At 48.6% G+C, this 24,047-nt stretch overlaps 1 protein-coding gene across 2 annotated transcripts in view; it reads left to right on the top strand.

Annotated features, from left to right (window-relative positions):
• NRG3 (neuregulin 3) overlaps positions 1-24,047 on the top strand; it is a 1,859,719-nt gene that overhangs the window by 1,361,138 nt on the left and 474,534 nt on the right. The window lies entirely within an intron of this gene.

Here is a 24,047-nt window from a genome sequence, read left to right on the forward strand (position 1 = left end):
CCAAGAAGACGGCAGAGGCCCAGCTGGGGCTGGCCTCCCAATGTGGAAGGGGTGCCCGTCGCACCATGACCTCCCTGGCATATCCGGAGTTGGATGGGCGCCTGAGGGCATCACAGCAGCCACAAGGGGATGAGTACCATTTCAGAAAGCTGACTTTGTGCGCTTTAGGAACTAGCTGGGTGGGGGCTGTGGGGGCCCCTAGGCCAGGGCGACCATGCTAGGGTGGGTCCCTTGTCCGCAGGCTCTGAAGCACCCCTACCCCAATGGTACAAGTGGCCAACTACTACTGGGCAGGGTCCTGTGGGTGTCAGGTGTGCAGGTGCTGGCGTTAGGCATTGTGCCCCATGGATTGGTGACTACTTTAGTGAGTGGTTGGGCATGGCCTAGTGCATAGGGCAGGTCAGTGTGTGTTGTGTACGCCAACGGTAGTGGTGTTGCTGGCATTGACCATGTGTATTCTCTTTCTCTCCCCCCTTCTTGTTTTGTCACCCTGTCCCTGTGTGCATTAGCATCATCTGGCAGAGGTGACGGAGAGAGCTGCATCCCACATGCCCCATGAGGGTGAATCCACTGAGGGTGAAAGCACCAGTGGGACGTAGGTCGAGGGGAGCTCCAAGACGGGGACAGGAGGGGATACCAGTGACAGCGACTCCTCCTCTGCTGAAAGCTCCCTGGCGGACATCTCTGTGCCCACCCCAACAACAGGTACAGCCGCCCCCCCTTCCAGCACCGCCCTCACAGCAGCCCCTCAGTGTGTTTCCCGTGCCTGCTCACCCAGGAGGGTGGGCATCTCCTTTGCCCCAGGCACCTCAGGCCCTGCCCCAGTCAGCCCTGCTGCCCTCAGTGAGGAGGCTATTGACCTCCTGAGATCCCTCACTGTTGGGCAGTCAACCATTCTGAATGGCATCCAAGGTGTCGAGAGGCATTTGCAACAATCAAATGCATACCTGGAGGGCATTCATTCTGGCGTGGCGGCCCAACAAGGAGCATTTCAGGCTCTGGCCTCAGCACTGATGGCAGCCATTGTCCCTGTGTCCAGCCCCCCCTCCAACTTCCACTACCCAGACCCAATTCCCTCTACCTCAGCCTATCCCAAGCACACCTTCAGACCAGCATGCACAACCATCAACACACAAAAGTGGCTCAGGAAAACATAAGCACCACACATCTTCACACAGGCACTCACACAAACACCATACCCATGCACACATACCAACATCCACTTCCTCCACTGTGTCCCCCTCCTCCTCTTCATCCATCTCCCTCCCAGTAGCGTCTCCACTCACACCTGCATGCACTACATCATCAGCCACTGCCTCTATCACCAGCACACCCATCACAACACAACCCTCACGAGCAATCACCACCCCCACAACCATGTACATGTCCCCTGTGTCCTCTCCCAGTGTGTCTGTGAGCCCTCCTCCCAAAGTACCCAAACGCAGGCACACACTCACCCAACAGCCATCCACCTCACTACAGCTTCCAGCCCATGCACCTTCACCCAAACTCAGCAGACGAACACCTCCTACAGCCACTACCTCTCCCTCCACTCCCACACCCCCTCCATCTTCCCTTCCCAGTGTGTCAAAGAAACTTTTCCTGGCTAACATTGACCTCTCCCATACACCCCCCGTCCTTCCCCTAGGGCAAGGCTGTCTAGATCCCAGGCCAGCACCTCAGCCACCAATTCGGCATTTGCTATGGTCCCTGCAGGGGGCACCCGTCAGGGCTGCCAGTGTGTCACCTACCGAAGCTAAGGACCACCTGATTCCACCACCTGCCAAGGTAAAGAAGGGGCCGGCATGCAGAAGGGAAAAGACGCACCACCCACCCAGCAAGGCCTCTTCCAGAACCAAAGAGGACAGTGCCAAGGTCCCAGCAGCGACTACCAAGGTGGGGAAGGGACACAAAAGCAAGGGAAAGTCACCTCAGGGCACGGAGCCTCCTGATGAGGGATTGGTGACCCCCATTTCTCATGACAGGCCAGCTACCTGTACCACGGTGAGCACCGTCGCAATGACTGCCACCTGCACCACCACCTGCATCGGCACCTGCACTGCCACCTACCCCGCCGTCTGCATTGCCCCCTGCACGGCAGCTGCCACAGCTATAGTCACCAGCATCCTCCCCAGAGGGCAGCTGGAGACGGCCTGGTGTCTCCCTCCACTACTACAGACACCTGCACCACGGTCAGCACCGCCAGCATCTCTGCTGCAGACACCGCCGCATCTACCGCTACCTGCAACGCCATTTACACCGCTACGTGCCCAGCCAGTGCCACTACAGCAGACATCAGCAGCATCCCCAGTGTGCAGCCGTCCGAGGCTGCAGGAGACATCCTGGACCCTGCATACACTACATGAGGCACCACCACCAGCACTGGCACTACCAGCAGTTTGCAGCCTAAGTTGCCGCAGGGTGGAGTGCGGCTCTACCTCCATGGAGTATCATGCTACCTGCTCCCTGAAAATCTCATGCCTCAGACACCCAGGTGAGGGAATGGGAACTGCCACACCCCAGGTGCAGCATCACTGGCCTCAAAGCCCCGTCCAGAACCAGTGGAGAACTGCATCCACTCACCCAATCCTTGGCAGGATGAAGCATACTGGGCACCATGCCCCCTCCAGAACCAGTGGAGAAAGGCATCCACTCACACAATCCTTGGCAGGATGAAGCACACTGGCTACCATGCCCCCTCCAGAACTAGTGAACTGCATCCACTCACCCAATCCTTGGCAGGATGAAGCACACTGGGCACCACGCCCCCTCCAGAACCAGTGGAGAACTGCATCCACTCACCCATTCGTTAGCAGCATGAAGCACACTGGGCATCATGCCCCCCCAGAACCAGTGGAGAACGGCATCCACTCACCCTATCCTTGGCAGGATAAAACACACTGGCCACCATGCCCCCTCCAGAACCAGTGGAAAAAAGCATCCACTCACCCAATCCTTGGCAGGATGAAGCACACTGGGCACAAAGCCCCCTCCAGAACCAGTGGAGAAAGTAATCGACTTGAGAGACTGTGGCTTTGCACTCTCCAGGACTAAGCAGTGGGCAAACCACCCACTTGAAAGACTTGAGAGACTGTGGCTTTGCATTCCCCAGGACCAAGTAGTGGGCAAACCACCCACTTGAGAGACTTGTGAGACTGTGGATTTGCACTCCCCAGGACCAAGCAGTGGGCAGAGCACCCACTTGAGAGACTGTGGTTTTGCACTCCCCAGTACATTGCTGTGGACATGTTGCCCCCTCGAGGAGCAGTGGCGTAGTACCATCTTCCGGCTGAGATGCCCCCACTCCCCTTCCCCCTGAGGTGCCTGTGTGTTTTTGACCTGATGCCCCTGCAGTGTTCTCCCCATTTAGAGGCAGGAGTCAAGTGTGGGCTTCGCCCATGGTTTTTGGGCCCACTGGTCCACGGACATTTACAAGGGACAGTGTACGGCCTTCCGTACAGAATGTAAATATTTGTATATACTAATTTTTTGATACTTGTTTGCTATATCTGCATGTTCCAAAATATCACTGATTGAACTCAGTTCCTTTTGTCCTTGCGTCCTTCCAGGGGGTTACGAGGTGTATCTGTAATGTTGATGCATGTGTTTGTGTGTATGGTGTTGTGGGTGAGGGTGGGGGTGTTGCGTGTCACATGTGTTTGTCACTCTCTTTTACCTCCCCCCCTCCCCTGTGTGCTAGGTGCAGTACTCACTATCGTCATCGCCACCTTCTTTGGTGTTCTTGGTACATGAGGAGGTAGACCAGCATGGGCAGGACCTGCAGCTCGGGCTCCATGGCATCCTGGTTCTTCGTTGAGTGTCGAAAGGTGAGTGGTTCCCCTTCAGTGTACTGTTTCCTCCATGCTTTTGATGTCGTTGGTACCGCCCCGGAAAACGTGGCGGATTGGCCTGTCATAATACCGTGGGCTGTACATTGTCTTTCGACTGTCTGTTGGCGGTGACCACCGTGGAGTTTGTTGCTACCTCCCTGGCGGTCGGAGAGTTAAAGTTGCTGTCTATGTTGGCGGTTTTCACCGTGGTCGTGATCCCATTCTTTTTACCGCCGGCCTGTTGCCAGTGTTACAGCCCCTTTAACACCAACTGCCAGGGATGTAATGAGGGCCTAAATCACCATTGAGATCAGTGCGAAGGTGGACCCTGGGTCATATACTTTGCGTTTGCAGATGTTTACGACGCATCTGTGTTATTTTTTATTTTACTCTATCCCTGATTGCGTGATTTTGTCCATTGTCTACGGATGCACCCTGTATCAACATACAAATGGAATGGGCTGGGCTGCAGTGTGCCATTTTGTGCATGGCCGCATGTGGTAGTCCACACAACAATGTGACTTGGGTGTGATTGGTCTGTTACACCAATGTGTGGTTTTCAGAATCGACAGCTTGAAAATGTATTCACATCATATATTTGTATGCATGTGTGACAACAGTGTATCCACAAATGTATGGCAGTCACTACTATGCAACAGTTGTGGTATGTGATTGTGAATTGTGTTTACTTGTGTGATGTGTGTAGTTGTCTTACAGAGCGTAACATTTCAGATGACATACACAGCTCAGGCATTGTTGATGATGGCTGATGAATGTTATCTAGGAAATGTTACCCAACAACTGTCTCCATATGTTGATCTTGAGTATATGGTGACTTGTGTGTGGACTACACATATGTCTGACATGTGTACATATTTGGTACATACTGTGATTGACACACTCTGCCTACATTCCACCCATATCATGTTTTGACCACAATAGTCAGATGGAGGTCATTACATTTAGCAGTTTTTTAATGTGGTGGACCTGCAGCCCTAGCTGCATATGTTCTCATCCATTGTGATGTGCATTCCACAGACATGTCCATCCAAAGTGTGAGGTCATGTATACCCTGTTTAAGGACTGGGCCCCATGGCAGTGGCAGAACTGATTTTCATGGATGTACTGCTCAGGTTCAAATTCTTCCATTGCTTGTCACACCCGGTGTTGGACTTTTGCTTATGCAGGGTCATCCCCAGTCTTTTTGCCTCCTGCCTCCTATTTTTTTCTGACCTGTTGCTGTTGGCTTTTCAACTCTGAGCACTTTACCACTGCTAACCAGTGCTAAAGTGCATATGCTCTCCGTGTAAATTGTATGTAATTGGTTTATCCATGATTGGCATATTTGATTTACTAGTAAGTCCCTAGTAAGGTGCACTAGAGGTGCCAGGGCCTGTAAATCAAATGCTACTAGTCGGCCTGCAGCACTGGTTGTGCCACCCACATAAGTAGCTCTGTAATCATGTCTCAGACCTGCCACTGCAGTGTCTGTGTGTGTATTTTTACACTGTAAAGTCGACTTGGCAAGTGTACCCACTTGTCAGGCCTAAACCTTCCCTTTTCTTACATGTAAGGTACCCCTAAGGTAGGCCCTAGGTAGCCCCAAGGGCAGGGTGCAGTGTATGGATAAGGTATGACATATAGTAATGTGGTTTATATGTCCTGACAGTGAAATACTGCCAACTTCGTTTTTCACTGTTGCAAGGCCTGTCTCTCTCATAGGATAATATGGGGGCTACCTTTAAATATGATTAAAGCGTAGATTCCCCTAGAGAGTAGATGGACATGTGGAGTTTGGGGTCCCTGAACTCCCAATTTAAAAATACATCTTTTAGTAAAGTTGATTTTGAGATTGTGCGTTTGAAAATGCAACTTTTAGAAAGTGAGCATTTTCTTGCTTAAACCATTCTGTGACTCTGCCTTGTTTGTGGATTCCCTGTCTGGGTCAGCTTGACAGTTGGGTTGTTTTTCACCTCACACTAGACAGTGACACAAAGGGAGCTGGGGTGTAACCTGCATTTCCTGATTAGCCATCTCTGCTAGGAGGGAGGGGTGGAGTGGTCACTCTCATCTGAAAGGACTGTGCCTGCCTCTGACAATGCAGACTCCAACCCCCTGGTGTGTGTCTGAGGCCTTGCCTGGGCAAGGCAGGATTTCACAAGTAGGTGTGAGTCCCCTTTGAAGAAAGGTGCCTTCAAAGACTAAAATGGGTATAAGAAGGGCACCCAAATCTACAGATTGAGAAACACTTCTGGAACCAAGAGGAACCTCTGCCTGGAGAAGAGCTGATAGCTGAGGAAGAAGTGCTGCCCTGCCTGTGACTGTGCTTTGTGGAGCTTTCCTGCAGTGCTGCTTCTGCCAGAGTAAGAGGACAAAGACTGGACTTTGTGTGCCTTCCATCTTGTGAAGAAATCTCCAAGGGCTTGAGTTAGAGCTTGCCTCCTGTTGTTTGAAGTCTCAGGGACAGCAAAGCCTTGTCTCTTCCAGCACCTCGAGTCTCTGGAGAGACTCCTGCTCTGACAAGTGGTGCCCTATCCAGTCCCTGGGCCCTTGAAAGGAAAGCTGGTGGAAATCCAAGGAAACTGACTTCGGAATACTCCGGACCGAAGCCGCTGCTGAATCCGCTAACGCCGCCTGCACCCGACGCCGTGACCTTCGCTGGAACGCGACGCTCTTCGCAGGCCAGACGCCGCTGCAGCCCCGCTAAAATCCGCGGCTCCATGGAAGTCGCTGCACCCTGTTGTGACCGACGCCGCTCGAATCGCGTGGATTCAACATTTCGCACAGACGCCGCGATCCCCTACTTCGCGCATCAGCTTGTTTTCACTCTTCACTAAAGGTACTGTACTTGGGGGTCTACACGACTCCGTGTCCGACGCCGCTGGTGCCGGCTTGTGGGGAACGACTCCGTCACGACGCCGTGTTAACATCGCATCGAAGCATTTTTGTTTCTAAGCGCTATTTTTTAGTTTAATCTTTAAAAATTCATAACTTGACTTGTGTATGTCGGATTTTTGTCGTTTTGGTCTTGTTTTGTTTAGATAAATATTTCCTATTTTTCTAAACTGGTGTTGTGTCATTTTGTAGTGTTTTCATTAAGTTACTGTGTGTTTTGGTACAAATACTTTACACCTAGCACTCTGAAGTTAAGCCTACTGCTCTGCCAAGCTACCAAGGGGGTAAGCAGGGGTTAGCTGAGGGTGATTCTCTTTTACCCTGACTAGAGTGAGGGTTCTTGCTTGAACAGGGGGTAACCTGACTGTCAACCAAAGACGCCATTTCTAACATTGGTGATCAGCAGTTGGGATTTGGACTTGTATTTGTACTTGACATACAGTGATTAAGTGTACACTACTGTTTGAGCTCAGACCACTACGTGACCACATACTACTTGTTTGGTGATCTTTTGCTTTTTCTCTTAAGGACTCTTTTTTGTTCTACTTCCATGATTTTGCTGATCCCTTGACGGATCCTTTTTACTTCATTGGGAACTTATTTTCTGTCTTTGGAACTTTGCACTTGTGACCATCATGTCTCAATCTGGAGATGCAACAGCTGGAGCTGTGTTTGAAATAGAGAAACTGAAGGAGTACTCAGTTGCTCAATTGAAACAGTTCCTTAAAGATCTTGACTGTCCCACTGAGAGCTCCACCAGGGAGGGGGAGCTGGAAAAGGCACAGAGGGCCTGGGTGACAATCAAGGAGGCTGGAGGGCACACAGAGGAGGAGAATGTGGGTGGGGAAGTGCAGAGGATACACAGTGGTGTAGTGGAGGTACCTGTTACACCTGGGGGGAGGGTCCCCAGGAGGAGTAGCAGGGTGCCACCCAAGTGTCTGACTCCTGAAGAGTTACAGGACAGACAGGCAGAGAGGGCTCGCCTGTTGAAGTTCAAGGAGTTGAGGATGCAAAGGGAGAAGGAGTTGGAAGAAAGGAGGAGGGACTTAGAGATCAAAAAGAGGATTTGGGCTTATGAGCTCAAAATGAAGGAGCTGGAAGTCATAAGGGCTGAGTCCAGCTGGAATGGTGGCAGCAACAATTTTATATCCAGTGCTGCTGAAGAAGTGCACATGCCCAGAGATGTGGTGCCCTACTTGAAGGAGGGAGTTAACACACACCAGGAGGTTCAGGGGTATGAGGTAGCTCCAGTGATGCACAGGGTCCCTGAGGTGGATTGGGGAACTGGCATGGGGAGTCATATTCCTATTGGTGGGAGGGACACTCTACTGACTCTAGGTGAGAGTGACAGGGAGCGGGGTTCCCCCCTGGTAGAAGTCCTGGTTATGGAGTGTGAAGACATCCCAGAAGAGTGTGGGTTGAGTGTCAGGGACATTCAGGTACTGTCTCACCAGTCTCAGGAGGGTGATGTGGGGTGCTTTTTCAAAGCAGAGTCACTGGATGGTTGGGTGAAGGGTACTTTGATTAATTCATGTGAGGGGCTGAGTGATGTAATTGCTGGAGAGCATATGTCTAGTCCTTATTTTCCAGAGCTACGCCAACACCAGGTGGAGTGTGAGTTCTCTGACCCCAGGGAGCTTACAATGGAGGCAGACCTCTTGGTGAGTACCAGAGAGTCTGAAGAGGCATTTGGGGGGGCTCCTGAGAGGAGTGGGCTAGGTATTTCCCAACCAGGTGAGGTAGGGAAGGATTGTAGTGTCCCAGGTAGGTCCCAGTGTAGTGGGATGGGTGAGGGACCCCATGTCCAGTCTCTGAGGAGAGGGAATGGGGATGGGCTGAGGTCCAAGGTGCCCGAGATCCGGTCCCAGGTCCTGGAGGGTTCCATGAGGGAACACCAGGAGGGGAGCCTAGCCTGTACCATAGGGCCATCTTTTGAGGGAGATCCCACAGTGTCAGGAGAACGTGGGGGGCGGCTGTAGCCAGCGTCCCACCAGTTCTGGTGACTGGCAGTACCACTTCTAGTGAGGGGGTGCAGAAGTCCAGACAGAGGGTTGAGAGGGGGTTGCGGACCCCAGTGGAGAACCTGGAGGGTCAGAGGTCAGCTCTGAGAGCAGAGCCCCCCAGGAATGACCTTGGTGAGACCATTTCTGGGTTGGGGGGAATCCAGACTCTGTCAGATGGGCAGAGGTCAGGAGACCTGCGCCAGCCAGACTCTTGTGTGGCACTTGGGGACAGTGTGTCCCTTGAGGGGGGTAAGTGTGCCCCCCTGGAAGTCCTGGTGTGCCAGGTAGTGGTTCAACCGCAGGGTGGTGACTCTGGGTTGGATGACCAGGTTCAGAGGGTAAACTCTGACCTGGTGGGGGGGTAGGTATGCCCCCCAGGAATTCCTGAGTTGCCAGGCAGTGGTCCACTCTGTGGGTACAGACCCTGGACTGGAAGATCAGGTGCTGGGGATAAACCCTGACCTGAAGGGGTGGGCGGTTTGCCCAATCACCCCCCCTGGTATGATTTTAAGGGGTACTCTCCCTGAGGGGTGTGTGCAGAACCCTGAGAGTAGGGGAAGGGGAGAGAAAGACTCACCCCTGACCCCAGTACAATCTAAGGGTACAGACCCTGGATTGGAAGGCCAGGTTCAGGGTGTCCCCCCTGACCTGGAGGAAGGGGCTACTGCTAACAGTGCCCCTACCATGTTGTCTTCTGGAGGGGCCACTCCTAGTTGGGGGTGCAGGACCACAGAAGAGAGGGCAGGGGGAGGGAAGCCTCACCTCTGGCCCTGGTCCAACCTGAAGGTACAGACCCCAGGTTGGAGGACCAGTTGCAGGTTAACATCCCTGCACTGGTGGAAGAATTGTGCAGGACTGCTTCTACAAGCACCCTGACAATTTTGGACTCTGGGGGTGCCGCTCCTGCAGGGAGGGTACAGAGCCCCAGAGGGGAGGACCAGGGTCAGGTGATCTTCTCTGACCTGGTGGAAGGTAGAGTGGTCAAAGGGTGTCAGGCACCTGGGGCTACCGCCCCCCACTCTCCACAGTCACAGTGGTTGGAGAGGCCTGAGGTCAGGCTCTCATCCCTGACAGTTGTCAGGGGTCACTGTGGCTTGCTGTCCTGGTGGACAGAGCTGCCCCTGGGGGGGGAACGAGAGTCACACCCCAGGGGTGGAGTGGGCAACACCACTGTGTTGGCCCTGGTGGTACTATCTGCCCATTGCAATACATCTGTGAGCAAAGTAAAGTTAGGCGCTGCACAGATGGTGTCTGCAGATGTGGAGAAGGGTTCCCCATGGGTTAGCTTAGTGGGCCCTGAGAGTATGGACAGAGGGATCCAACTGGAGTCAGGAAGGCGTAGAACTGGAACATGCCCCTGCTGTTGTGGGCCTGGGTCCTTGTTCTATCGCCCCAATCAGGGAAGTACATCAAGGTATTGATTGTTCTCCCCTGGCTTTAGGCTGGTAGGGGGTTGTGTTGGACGTTTGCTTATGCAGGGTCATCCCCAGTCTTTTTTCCTCCTGCCTTCTATTTTTTTCTGACCTGTTGCTGTTGGCTTTTCAACTCTGAGCACTTTACCACTGCTAACCAGTGCTAAAGTGCATATGCTCTCCGTGTAAATTGTATGTAATTGGTTTATCCATGATTGGCATATTTGATTTACTAGTAAGTCCCTAGTAAGGTGCACTAGAGGTGCCAGGGCCTGTAAATCAAATGCTACTAGTCGGCCTGCAGCACTGGTTGTGCCACCCACATGAGTAGCTCTGTAATCATGTCTCAGACCTGCCACTGCAGTGTCTGTGTGTGTATTTTTACACTGTAAAGTCGACTTGGCAAGTGTACCCACTTGCCAGGCCTAAACCTTTCCTTTTCTTACATGTAAGGTACCCCTAAGGTAGGCCCTAGGTAGCCCCAAGGGTAGGGTGCAGTGTATGGATAAGGTAGGACATATAGTAATGTGGTTTATATGTCCTGACAGTGAAATACTGCCAACTTCGTTTTTCACTGGTGCAAGGCCTGTCTCTCTCATAGGATAATATGGGGGCTACCTTTAAATATGATTAAAGCGTAGATTCCCCTAGAGAGTAGATGGACATGTGGAGTTTGGGGTCCCTGAACTCCCAATTTAAAAATACATCTTTTAGTAAAGTTGATTTTGAGATTATGCGTTTGAAAATGACACTTTTAGAAAGTGAGCATTTTCTTGCTTAAACCATTCTATGACTCTGCCTTGTTTGTGGATTCCCTGTCTGGGTCAGTTTGACAGTTGGGTTGTTTTTCACCTCACACTAGACAGTGACACAAAGGGAGCTGGGGTGTAACCTGCATTTCCTGATTAGCCATCTCTGCTAGGAGGGAGGGGTGGAGTGGTCACTCTCATCTGAAAGGACTGTGCCTGCCTCTGACAATGCAGACTCCAACCCCCTGGTGTGTGTCTGAGACTTTGCCTGGGCAAGGCAGGATTTCACAAGTAGGTGTGAGTCCCCTTTGAAGAAAGGTGACTTCAAATACTAAAATGGGTATAAGAAGGGCACCCAAATCTACAGACTTGAGAAACACTTCTGGAACCAAGAGGAACCTCTGCCTGGAGAAGAGCTGATAGCTGAGGAAGAAGTGCTGCCCTGCCTGTGACTGTGCTTTGTGGAGCTTTCCTGCAGTGCTGCTTCTGCCAGAGTAAGAGGGCAAAGACTGGACTTTGTGTGCCTTCCATCTTGTGAAGAAATCTCCAAGGGCTTGAGTTAGAGCTTGCCTCCTGTTGTTTGAAGTCTCAGGGACAGCAAACACTTCTCTCTGCCAGCACCTGGAGTCCCTGGAGAGACTCCTGCTCTGACAAGTGGTGCCCTATCCAGTCCCTGGGCCCTTGAAAGGAAAGCTGGTGGAAATCCACGGAAACTGACTTCAGACGACTCCGGACCGACGCCGCTGCTGAATCCGGTAACGCCGCCTGCACCCGACGCCGTGACCTTCGCTGGAACGCGACGCTCTTCGCAGGCCCGACGCCACTGCAGCCCCACTGAAGTACGCGGCTCCGTGGAAGTCGCCGCACCCTGTCGTGACCGACGCCGCTCGAAGCGCGTGGATTCAATGTCAGGTTACCCCCTGTTCAAGCAGGTCCTGTTCAAGCAAGGACCCTCACTCTAGTCAGGGTAAAAGAGAATTAGCCTCAGCTAACCCCTGCTTACCACCTTGGTAGCTTGGCAGAGCAGAAGGCTTAACTTCAGAGTGCTAGGTGTAAAGTATTTGTACCAACACAAACAGTAACTTAATGAAAACACTACAAAATTACACAACACCAGTTTCAAAAAATAGGAAATATTTATCTAAACAAAACAAGACCAAAACTACAAAAATCCGACATACACAAGTCAAATTTTGAATTTTTAAAAATTAAACTCAAAAATAGCACTTAGAAACACAAAATGCTTCAATGAGGTGTTAACACGGCGTCGTGATGGAGTCGTTCCCAGCAAGCCGACACCAGCGGCTCCGGACACGGAGTCGCGTAGACCCCCAAGTACAGTACCTTTGGTGAAGAGTGAAAACAAGTCGATGCCGAAGTTGGGGATCGCAGTGTCTGTGCGAAACGTTGAATCTGCGCACTTCAAGCGGCGTCGGTCACGACGTGGTGCAGTGACTTCCACGGAGTCGTGGACTTCAGCGGGGCTGCAGCAGCGTCGGGCCTGCAAAAATCGTCGCGTTACAGCGAAGATCATGGCATCGGGTGCAGGCGGCGTCACCGGATTCAGCAGCGGCGTCGGTCCAGAGTCGTCCGAAGTCGATTTCCGTGGATTTCCACCAGCTTTCCTTTCAAGGGCCCAGGGACTGGATAGGGCACTACTTTTCAGAGCAGGAGTCTCTCCAAAGACTCCAGGTGCTGGCAGAGAGAAGTTTTTGCTGTCCCTGAGACTTCAAACAACAGGAGGCAAGCTCTAAATCAAGCCCTTGGAGATTTCTTCACAAGATGGAAGGCACACAAAGTCCAGTCTTTGCCCTCTTACTCTGGCAGAAGCAGCAACTGCAGGATTGCTCCACAAAGCACAGTCACAGGCAGGGCAGCATTTCTCCTCAGCTCTTCAGCTCTTCTCCAGGCAGAGGTTCCTCTTGTTTCCAGAAGTGTTCTCTAGTCTGTGGTTTTGGGTGCCCTTCTTATACCCAATTTCTCCTTTCAAGTAGGCCTACTTCAAAGTAAAGTCTCTTTACGAATGTGAAATCCTGCCTTGCCCAGGCCAGGACCCAGACACTCACCAGGGGGTCGGAGACTGCATTGTGTGAGGACAGGCACCGCCCTTTCAGGTGTAAGTGACCACTCATCTCCTCCCTCCTAGCACAGATGGTTCATCAGGAAATGCAGACTACACCCCAGCTCCTTTTGTGTCACTGTCTAGTGTGAAGTGCAACCAGCCCAACTACCAAACTGACCCAGACAGTGAATCCACAAACAGACAGAGCCACAGAAATGGTATAAGCAAGAAAATGCTCACTTTCTAAAAGTGGCATTTTCAAACACACAATCTTAAAATCAACTTTACTAAAAGATGTATTTTTAAATTGTGAGCTCAGAGACCCCAAACTCCACATGTCCATCCGCTCCCAAAGGGAATCTACACTTTAATCAGATTTAAAGGTAGCCCCCATGTTAACCTATGAGAGGGATAAGCCTTGCAACAGTGAAAACCGAATTTAGCAATATTTCACTGTCAGGACATATAAAACACATTACTATGGGGGTGATTCTAACCCTGACGGGCGGCAGAGTTCCCCCCTCCAGAACACCGCTCCGCGGTCCTAAGACCGCTGCGGTGATTCTGGGTTTTCCACTGGGATGGCGGGCGACCGCCAAAAGGCCGCCCGCCAGCCCAGTGGAAAACACCCTTCCCACGAGGACGCCGGCTCCGAATGGAGCCTGCGGAGTGGGAAGGTGCGACGGGTGCAGTTGCACCCGTCGCAAATTTCAGTGTCTGCTAAGCAGACACTGAAATTCTTTGTGGGGCCCTCTTACAGGGGCCCCTGCAGTGCCCATGCCATTGGCATGGGCACTGCAGGGGCCCCCAGGGGCCCCACGACACCCCATACCGCCATCCTGTTCCTGGCGGGAGAACCGCCAGGAACAGGATGGCGGTATGGGGTGTCAGAATCCCCATGGCGGCGCAGCGAGCTGCGCCGCCATGGAGGATTCATTTGGGCAGAGGAAAACCGGCGGGAGACCGCCGGTTTTCCACTTCTGACCGCGGCAAGACCGCCGCAGTCAGAATGCCCTGCGGGGCACCGCCAGCCTGTTGGCGGTGCTCCCGCCAACACTGGCCCCGGCGGTCCATGACCGCCGGGGTCAGAATGACCCCCTATATGTCCTACCTTAACCATACACTGCCCTCTGCCCTTGGGGCTACCTAGGGCCTACCTTAGGGGTGCCTTACATGTAAGAAAAGGGAAGGTTTGGGCCTGGCAAGTGGGTACACTTGCCAAGTCGAATTTACAGTTAAAACTGCACATACAGACACTGCAGTGGCAGGTCTGAGACATGATTACAGAGCTACTTATGTGGGTGGCACAACCAGTGCTGCAGGCACACTAGTAGCATTTGATTTACAGGCCCTGGCACCTCTAGTGCACCTTACTAGGGACGCACTAGTAAATCAAATATGCCAATCATGGATATACCAATCAAAAATACAATGTACACAGAGAGCATATGCACTTTATCACTGGTTAGCAGTGGTACAGTGCTCAGAATTCAAAAGCCAACAGCAACAGGTCAGACAAAATAGGAGGCAGGAAGCAAAAAGATTAGGGATGATCCTGCAGAAGCAAAAAAGTCCAACACAGTTTATGTTGTGTAGATTGAAGAGACCAAAGCCGGATTGTGTGAATAAGTGAGGTGTTTATTGACAAAATGTACAAGGTGAGTTGAGTGTTTATTAAGTGAAGAAGTTCCCAACGATGTGCAGTCTACGGTGTGTCCCAGCAGCTGTTTTGTGCTGATCCCCTCATTTTCTTCTCCACCATCCTCCTCTTTCTCCTCAGGCAGGACATCAACCTGGTCATATAAGGGGACGTTTATCCACACATATTTGTTGTACAGGATAGCGCATGTCATAATTATCTTGCAGATGATGTGTGGGGCAAATAGGATGCTGCCTCCTATGATGTGCAGGCACCTAAATCTGGACTTCAGGATGCCAAATGCCCTCTCTACAAGAGTCCGTGTCCTCTGATGTCCCTCAATATATGCACACTCTCCTGCTGTACTTGGGTTGGGACATTGAGGTAATTATCCATGGCTGTGTGCCATAATTCTGATCTGCTGCAAAAGATTAAAGGAGTAAGTTGTTGTTAGGGCTTGCAACAGGTATATCATGTAGCATGGCAGTTGATAGTTTGAGTTGGTTGTGACTCATATGTATTTGTGCTATGGTGTGAGTTCCTATCCTTGTGTAATGTTTCCTCACCACTGTTTTTTTGGACATGACAATGTTGTGTTTGGCTCAAGGACCTGGGACATATGATTTGGATTCCACACTGATGGTTATAATCTATGTACCATGAGTTGTGTAGTGCACCTGTTTCTCATTGTGCTATCACTAGAGGGGACATGACACATCCTCACAACACAATGGGGTCAGATGTGGTGGCAACATGGTAGCACTACAGAGGCTGGACATTCCATCCATTTTGACTTGTTTCATTGCAGATGATGTGTTACACTTAGGGACTTTGAAATTGGTAAGTGAGAATGCACAACGCTTCTCCAAAATTGGCTGCACTGTCCTGCAACATTTCAATTATGCAAGAATGGCCCATGCGTGACATGGCAACCCTTTGTTGTCCCCTGCTCCAGTTGCTCATATGCATCCGTGCACTACCACTACCTACCTTGCACCAGGGTACTTGACTAGCTCCCTTGTGCAGATGGCTGTATCTGTGCAGGAAGGGACACCACCCTGTACATATGATGTTTTGATGGCCAACTGGCTCTTTCTGTGTGTGCAGCAGTATGCAGTGTGCATTGGTGGCACAAATATCTGAGTTCAAAGCACACTCTACTTCCTTCTTGCAACCTGCATACAGCACCCCTGGGGTGGTGTTTGCTGTTGGCACTTCCTCAGGTTTTAGGTGACAGCTACATATGAGTCATCATCATCATGCTATGTATCGTGTGGTGACAGACCTGCAGCGACACATGTTGCACATCCCTTCCACACCACATACAGCATGGGAGGGTGGCCGATTTACAATGTGGCTTCAAGTCATTATGAAATGGCCATCTGCCAAGTTGTATACAGTGCAGGCCATGAAAATGGTACTGTGGGCTTTTACATAGGTCCCTTGGTGATCCAGAGTGGCAGCTAATGTTTGTTACAACCATGAGGTGTCCAAGGGTGTGTATCTCATTGTTACAGGATGATCAACATCACTACCAGTGTCTCCTATCTTCCAAAACATGAATCAGCATCTATACAGTCGGCACATGCACAGTGCAGGCTATGGGATGGAGCTCAGCTACTTAGCAAATGTGTTCTTTGGTACAGTGCATGTGAGGTCAGTGATGTCCTGTTTTCTCCTACTGGGTCCCACTATGGCATCCATGATTTCCCCTCTCTGACAGTGACTCTTTCCCATGGTGGCCATTTATTGTATCTGGTGCAGACATGATGGTGTAATGAGCCAGTGAGTGTTGCATGTGAGGTGGCACTACAGTAGGTGTAGTATCACTTATCACACATCTGGCACATGGTGTATGATGGGCATTTATCTTGTATTCCTATATGTGTAAGCCAATGTGTCAGACAGATGTCTCTGCACACTACATGTAAGTCAGGTATGTGTTAATGAGATGAACTTGGTAGAGGCGCAAGTTGTCTGGTATTTGATGTTTGTTCTGGCAGTGATTTGCCCAGCATGACTTGAGGGATCTGTGCCTATATGGAACTTACATGACTTGGGTATGCTGTATGCCACTGACATGTCTGTGCTATTCTTGTTTGGTGTACTGTGTGTGAAGTGTACATAGTAGGCAATCTGTGGACAGTTGAAGTGAGCTGTGTAGTTATTCTGTTAGCAAAGGGTACATGTCTGCACCTGTCCTTACGGTGGTGTGCCTGTCAAGTTGTGGGTGTGTTACGTACTTGTGGTTGTTTGTGTTTGTGGTGTGCACTGATTGTGCTGTACTGCAGCATGGTGCATATGTGTTGTTTCCTACACATCTGTATAACCCTGGCCATGTGTTAATGTAGTGGTGTATGTCTTGTGTGTCTGACATGGTTGGTATATTGTGTGTATATTGCTAGATTTGTTGACTTACCCACAAGTAGGCCACTTCCAAACTGTCCATCCTGGGAATTGTTCATTGATCCTGCTGTGCCGGAATAATGAGGCATCATGAACACTCCCAGGATACTTGGGCAAAATGTTTATTAATAATCCCTTGTGGTCCGCTATGGCCTGCACATTAATGGAATGCGTGTTCTTGCTATTCCGATATAAGTGCTCTGTTGCTGCAGGTGGTAATTGCAGGACATGGGTGCAGTTAATGGCACCGAGCACATGTGGGAAGCCATGGATTTGATTGCAACCCTGTTTGTTTTCCTGCTACTTTTTCTGGGTGTTTGGGGAAGCTGATGTGGTGGGGTGTCAGGGAGATTACATTGTCTAACACCTTTGGCAGGAATGCAGAGAACAACGGCTGTGAGAGTCCAGCAACCAGAGCACCTGTTGTTTGGAAGGAACCACTTGCCAGTATGTGCAGGACAGCTAGAAGCTTTGTCACAGGTGGTATGTTGTGTGTGGTCTGTAGGGTGGCTGTAATTTGTGGCTCAATGTGGTGCAGCAGGTGTAGTATGGCTTACCGGTTCAGTCTGTAGGTCCTAATAGTGTCCAGTCCCGGAGGCCAAGGAGGGTGGTCCTGGTTCTGAAGACCCTCTCCTCCCTTCTGCATTGCCTTTGTGGGCCACGTTGTAGTGGTAGTGATTGCTGGAGTTGTTGCTGTCCTCTGCTTTGTCTTGCAAGCTGGATCATTATCACTCATCATCTCCTATGTGTTGGTAATGTTGCTTCTCTCTGTTCTCCTAAAGTAGTGGTGTGTTTGCCTCATTTTAACACCTTCCCTGACCCAAGTGTTACATGTTGACATAAATCGGTGTTAATATCATTTTTTGGGTCTGCCTCTCACCGGTGCGTCTTTTTTGCCCGGGTGGATAAATATTGCGCTAGGGGATTTGAGTCATTTTTTGGACAAGAACTCCTACCTTGCATCTCATTGACACAAGGAAGTTTCACACATCCAAAAAATGACATTAACACTAATATTTTTACGCTAGACGGATCTAGCATCAAAATATAAAATGGCATTGGGTTTGCGCTGAATTAGCTTAAACAATTATGCTTATTCAGCTCAAACAGGGTCTAAATATGCCCTTTAGTGCTGATCTTGAAAACTGCCTGTTTTGATTTTTCGGTATACTATTATATTTCTTGGACCAGCCTAGCCTTTTATTAAAGGAAGAGCGTAGGTGGTCTTCTCTTATTCACTGTGATGTCTAGCTTAGGAGTTTGCAAACTCTTAAAAAAATCTGCTCTTTCCAGGTTACATAATTAAATGCGTTAATGCATTAACTGCACACATTGCAGCAATTAACCGCATCTGGTTTATTCAGCTTTTTATCTGAGTGTGCTATAATTGTAAATGATACAAAAGTGTATTTTAACTGCGTCAAACTGAATTCCAAGTATGAACGCTGTTGTTTCACAAGTTTTCTTTTCATGTTTGTGTGTGGAGCAGTGTCCACTCACTGTTCAGGTGTTCTCTTTCTTGCTCCTTGCTTCTTTGCTCTTGTAGTAGATCAGTATCTGTTGAACAAGGAAGTTCTCTGCGGAGCAATAATATTTACTGTCAGTGCAGCACAGGCAATTTCCCTATATCTTTTTAAGTTCAGTGGCGGTGTAGCTCATTTTATGGAAGTCCAATGACTAAGATGTGCATCCATACACATCCCGAACCGTGCATTACTGTTTATGTGGTGATTGTAAGTGCCCCGATGGGAGCCATATTTGGATCTTCAATGATCCGCTTTCTATATACTATTGCATTTTGCAACAATATTAATATAGCAATATAACAAAAAACAACACATTTTTAGAAATTCATATGTGAGGGATTTGCTCTTAACAAGTACTCTCCAATGTTAATTTGCCTTTGGAGAATTTAGAAAATGAAGTATATATTTTCAGCTGGCATCTTCTGGCCCCTGAGCTTTTGGAGACCTCAGTAGTTGAATGTTTCTATGTGCCATTCTTCTGTAAGTTTTCCTTTGATTCTGAGTGTCTTGATGTACTATTCAGTTCACTGAATCATAAATTATGGATAAGGATTTACAATTTCTCAGTCGGTACTCTACAGGTAGTAACATTTTGAATGTGAAAATTACAATTTGTATTCATTTGCAATTCCAGGCTACACTTACAGAAAGCAATTGTTACCAATAGCATTTTATCGCAAATTGCGAATCATAGTTTGCGAGTACTGGACTGTCAGTCACAAGCAGAAAGTGAATCGTTACTTTCACTTCTGAGGTCGCAAAGGAGCAGCGTCTGAGACGAGTCCGTGAAAACAGGAAAATGGCATCCTGCGAGTTTGAATGAAGGATTTGAGCCATAAACACAATAGTGAGCAGCAGAAGAAAATTCTAGGAGAAAATAATTGTGCAACACATAATGAACAACTATTTGGAAAAACGTAACTTTCTCTGGCAGATGCCACAGGAAGATCAACTTGGCTGCGGAGGCAAGCAAGAGCGCATCAACCCAGTGGAGACAACATCGCGATGTATTGATGATACGCAAAAACGTTGCTAGGATTTAAGCTTGCGTGACACAGAGCAAACACCAAGCAATAAAAAATGTGAAATTGTATGGAGTGGTAACGCTAGAAAACGTGTGCAATTATCTCTCTGTGCAGCTCATACTGATGCCTACCTCTAAGAGAGACTTCAGCAATCATTAGGTATTTACACTGTTGTTAATCCTTTTAAGCATAGTGGCGCTGTATCTCAAAAAGCATTTGCCTGAGTAGTGCCACGTGTATAATTTATGCATTTTGCATGCATACACTCCTGTACTGTTACATGTGGCGGGACAAAACTGAGTGAATATTTTGTTGTGTTTAAGATACTATTTCAAGTCAAGTCAAGTAATTTTATTGATTTTTACAACTGGTCTTCACAAGCCCAATGATTACAACAGAGAGGAAAAAAAACGTTTAGAAAATATACAGATTAATATTTGCAAGATAAGTAATGTAATACAGAGATAAGAGGCAGAACAATCTGCAATTAAAACAAAAAACTACCAGATTGTTTTTCAGGTTTTGGAAAGGTTTCTGAAACCAAAACAACTCTCACTCTTTGCAAAACGCTTGGCATGGTGATGAAGCAATAAAACTCAGAATGCAAAGGTGACTAACAATGGAAGGAAGTGCTGGACATCCAGTTCTTTTTTTATGTACATCCTTCCAGGGGCCACTTCAGCCTTAAACAATCACATTTAACTTATGTCTGGCTTCATCTTGTTTATTAGGGACCTCGGAAAGAGAGGCCAGGCAAATGGCAAGTAGTGGTATCATTCAGGCCAAGATTTACCAAGGTTTTGAGTTAGGTTTGCCTTTCTTCTTTTAAAGCACAGGCCTGTCATTCAGGCTAAGATATACAAAGGTTTTGAGTCAGGTTTGCCTTTCTTCTTTTAAAGCACAGGCCACACAAAATGAAAGCAATGCAAATATTGATTGTTAGAAATGGGGACTTTGGTTGGCAGTCAGGTTACCCCTCTTCAAGCAAGGACCCCCACTCTAGTCAGGGTAAAAGAGAATAATCCTCAGCTGACCCCTGCTTACCCCTTGGTAGCTTGGCACAAGCAGTAGGCTTAACTTAAGAGTGCTAGGTCAAATTATTTGTACCAACACACACAGTAACTTATTGAAAACACTACAAAAAGACACATGACAGGTTTAGAAAAATAGAGAATATTTATCCAAACAAAACAAGACCACAATGACAAAATTCCACAATACACAATTGAAGTTATCACAAAAAATGCAAAAAGAGTCTTCATGTAATTTTAAACACAACGCTAACGCTGTTAGCGTGAAAATCTACCCTGGGTGTGTCAAAAATAACCCACACGGGCAAGTGTGCATCAAAAAGGGCTTGCAATGTGTCAATTTCACTCATAAGCAAGACCTTGCGTTGTTTCTCCTTTAGTTGGGTCAGCGTGCATCATTTCTTCTCTCCGCAGGAGAACAATGCGTCAATCCGGTCAGCACTCTCAGGTCCGGGCAGGCCGTGTGTCGTTTTTACACACCCAGCGGTGTTTGCGTCGGAAATCCAGCTGCACGATGATCCGAAAACCCCACAGCACAGGTTGCGATCTTACCAGCCTCCGTCAGTGATGTTGTGCATCGTTTCTCCACCCCGGACATTGATCTTCAAGTTGCAGGTGAGTGTCGATTTTCAGCTGCGAAGCCACTGGCTTGTCGATTTTTCAGCCGCAGATTGGAATTGCGTCGATCTTTTCCCCGCACAACAGCCGTGCATGGATTTCTCACTCTTGGGCTCACAGTTTCTCCTTTCAGGGGCCCAGGAACTGGATGGGCACCACTTGGTAGGGTAGGAGTCTCACCAGAGACTCCAGGTAATGGCAGAGAGAAGTCTTTGCTGTCCCTGAGACTTCAAATAACAGGAGGCAAGCTCTAAATCAAACCCTTCGAGATCTTCACAAGAAGGAAGGCAACACAAAGTCCAGTCTTTTTCCTCTAGCACAGGCAGAAGTAGCAACTGCCTGCAGGATAGCTCCACAAAGCACAGTCACAGGCAGGGCAGCTCTTCAGCTCTTCTCCAGGAAGAGGTTCCTCTTGGTTTCCAGAAGTGTTCTAAAGTCTGTGGTTTGGGGGCCCTTCTTATACCCATTTTGCCCTTTGAAATAGACCTACTTCAAAGGAAAGTCTCTCTTGATTGTGAAATCCTGACTTACCCAGGCCAGGCCCCAGACACACCAGAGGGTTGGAGACTGCATTGTGTGAGGGCAGGCATAGCCTTTTCAGGTGTGAGTGACCACTCCTCCCCTCCCTCCTAGCACAGATGGCTCATCAGGATATGCAGCCTACACCCCAGCTCCATTTGTGTCACTGTCTAGTGAGAGGTGCAACCAGCCCAACTGTCAAACTGACCCAGACAGGAAATCCACAAACAGGCAGAGTCACATCAATTGTTTAAGCAAGAAAAATGGCCACTTTCTAAAAGTGACATTTTCAAACACACAATTGTAATATCAGCTTTACTAAAAGATGTATGTTTAAATTGTGAGCTCAGAGACCCCAAAATCCACATGTCTATCCACTCCCAAAGGGAATCTACACTTTAATCATATTTAGAGGTAGCCCCAATGTTAACCTATGAGAGGGCCAGGGCTTGCAACAGTGAAAAACAAAGTTAGCAATAGTTCACTGTTAGGACATATAAAACACATACTATATTTCCTACCTTAACCAAACACTGCACCCTGCCCTTGGGGCTACCTAGGGCCTACCTTAGGGGTGTATTATATGTAAGAAAAGGGAAGATTTAGGCCTGGCAAGTGGGTACACTTGCCAAGTCGAATTTACAGTTAAAACTGCACACACAGACACTGCAGTGGCAGGTCTGAGACATGATTACAGAGCTACTTATGTGGGTGGCACAACCAGTGCTGCAGACCCACTAGTAGCATTTAATTTACAGGCCCTGGGCACCTCTAGTGCACTGTACTAGGGACTTACTAGTAAGTCAAATATGCCAATCGTGGATGAACCAATTACATACACATTTTCTATAGGAGCACTTGCACTTTAGCACTGGTTAGCAGTGGTCAAGTGCCCAGAGTAACAAAAACTTCAAAAACAGAGTCCAGCACACTTCAACAGCCTCGGAACAGAAGCAAAAAGTTAAGGGAGACCACACCAAGGATGAAAAGTCTAACACAGATATATGTTACTTTGTAAAAAAAAGAAATTAACACAATGCAGTGCAATGGTCCTAGTGTTACTTTGTGTCAGAAAGAAGTTCCATGGATGGGTTATATATGTCCCTATGCATTAGCCCATGGATTCTGTTTCAAACTCATCTACAAAGACTTGTCGACATGGATTTGCACCAAAAGTGTGCACCTGCCTGAGACTGGTGTTATGACGAGAAATGTCTTTACTTCTCCTAGTTATTTCCTCTTTGTATCTTTGTATGTGTGCTGCCCTCTGCAGTACACATGCAAAGAGGTAAAAGCCTCAAAGGATAGATTTCATGAAGAAAGGTACCCCTTCCAGATCAACAAACTATCATAACTTTATTCAAACACTCATGTACTATGGCCTAATGGTGCCTGCTTTGGGGCTTGGCAGCCACAAGTGCACCAGCAAATAGAGAGAGTAGAACCGTCAACTTTTAGAAGACATGGCACATTTCGGCTTTCTTGCCTTCATGCAACAAAGCTGAACAACTTGCTGCACTGTGTTACGTGATATCTTTAAAAATTTGCCCCTCCGTTTGGAACACAGCATGTGTCCTCAGGATGTGCAAAAAGGGAATAGAGCCTAGAAGTGAAATAGAGAGCATAAAACCTCTGTGATGAGAGGCCCATGAGGAAGACAATCTGGGCCATATTTGGATACCCAGGGGCTGGAGTTTCTATAAAAAAAACAATATGTCACTCAGAAAACTAAGTAAAATGGAGTTGGGATTAAAGTGTCCAGTGTATTCAGCAGCTCAGGTGTTGCTTGCATCTATTGTGTTGATTCAGTGCAAAAGGGGCAGACCAGTTGCATCAAAATAACTCTGTCAGGGAGAGATGTGCATTTTGTAGTGCTTCCAGACAGAAGGATATCATTTGGAGTTGTATGGAGGTGAACTAGGCAACATGCTCTGGTTGCACTGCTAGCATCAGTTCCTCTATGACATCTTGAATGGGCTATGTATAAGCTGGTATACTGTTGCAATGGTGGTCTTTAAATGTCAAAACAGGGGTTGGGCCAGGCATGTAGAGGCCTATAGATTCTTGTAAAGGGAGAAAGAGAGAAATGGAAATGAAAGGCCCATCGAAGGGTATAGTTAATACATGGAGGGAAAGAGGCTGAAAGGTATGCTATGTTATCTATAAACTGTGCACATGTGAACACCCTACTATCAACTTCCCTATCCAGCCCAGCTTCCAGCACCTGTAGTGTGTGTACAGTAATCCGAATTCCAAAAGAGAACCTTCACCTTTCACCACCCACATCTCTGTAAAGAACAAAAGTCAGGAAACATGGCAGTTTCTTTGAGCT

Source organism: Pleurodeles waltl, chromosome 6 (genome assembly GCF_031143425.1).
Source record: "Pleurodeles waltl isolate 20211129_DDA chromosome 6, aPleWal1.hap1.20221129, whole genome shotgun sequence".
Lineage (NCBI taxonomy): Eukaryota > Metazoa > Chordata > Amphibia > Caudata > Salamandridae > Pleurodeles > Pleurodeles waltl.